Source organism: Epinephelus moara, chromosome 2, assembly GCF_006386435.1.
Source record: "Epinephelus moara isolate mb chromosome 2, YSFRI_EMoa_1.0, whole genome shotgun sequence".
In the NCBI taxonomy this organism is placed as follows: Eukaryota; Metazoa; Chordata; class Actinopteri; order Perciformes; family Serranidae; genus Epinephelus; species Epinephelus moara.
In genome coordinates, this window is record NC_065507.1 from 25,285,005 (window position 1) to 25,286,008 (window position 1,004).

Sequence of the window (1,004 nt, forward strand, 5' to 3'; positions counted from 1 at the left end):
GAAGCAGAGGTGACTCTTGGTCTTCCTTTCCTGGGTCGGTCCTCATGTGTGCCAGTTTCGTTGTAGCGCTTGATGGTTTTTGCGACTCCACTTGGGGACACATTTAAAGTTTTTGCAATTTTCCGGACTGACTGACCTTCATTTCTTAAAGTAATGATGGCCACTCGTTTTTCTTTAGTCTTTAGTTCTTTCATTTCACCACATGTCCAGTTGTGGACATTGGTGATGTGGTGAAGGATGGATGTCCACTTCTCCTTGAGCCTGGCTGCGCTTCCTTCACAGGTGCTCGCACAATACCACAGGTGGTTTGTAATCATTTTTGTCCACTCATATAGCTCCTCATTGTGGGTCACCAGTATTTTTTTCCGCAGATTCTTGACAATGTGCCACAGGTCATATTCATGCTGCACTTGTGTGTGTTTCTCTCGCAGGACCTTCTGCACAGACGGGTGGCAGTCAGTGGCAATAACAGAGACCTGCACACCATACTCTGCAAGCTGGACAGACACCTTTCCAGACCCTCAACCTCCAGCCAGTAGCTGCTCTTGACCTCTGTGACCATGACAGTCTCCTGTGCCACCACCAAGTTTGATTTGGTATCCAGAACTGTGTAAGTGCCAAATGTTGCATTGTGGCCAGGGCTGTCATATCGACCGTCTCCAGAGACAAGAAGTGGCTGATCTTGTAATGCAGCCAGCACAGCCTCATTGTGTTTTGTCCACAAATGATTTATCTCGGGGATGACGTAGGCCTTCTGAATGTTAAACCATTCTCTGCTTGAAATGGTTTGCAGACCAATGGCTTCACAGATCTCCAGAAATGGAGTGCTCTCATTGCCAGTGGCTAAGGTAGTGGCTGGGATACAGAGGTTACACTCCATCATTCCTCTTACAAGAGGCTGAGAGTTGAAGACATAGTCATGACCGTCGATACATTCTGTTTTGATCTGTATTCCAAATCCACATTTTTTTAAAGTTGGTGGCTGGACAATACACTTGCCACAA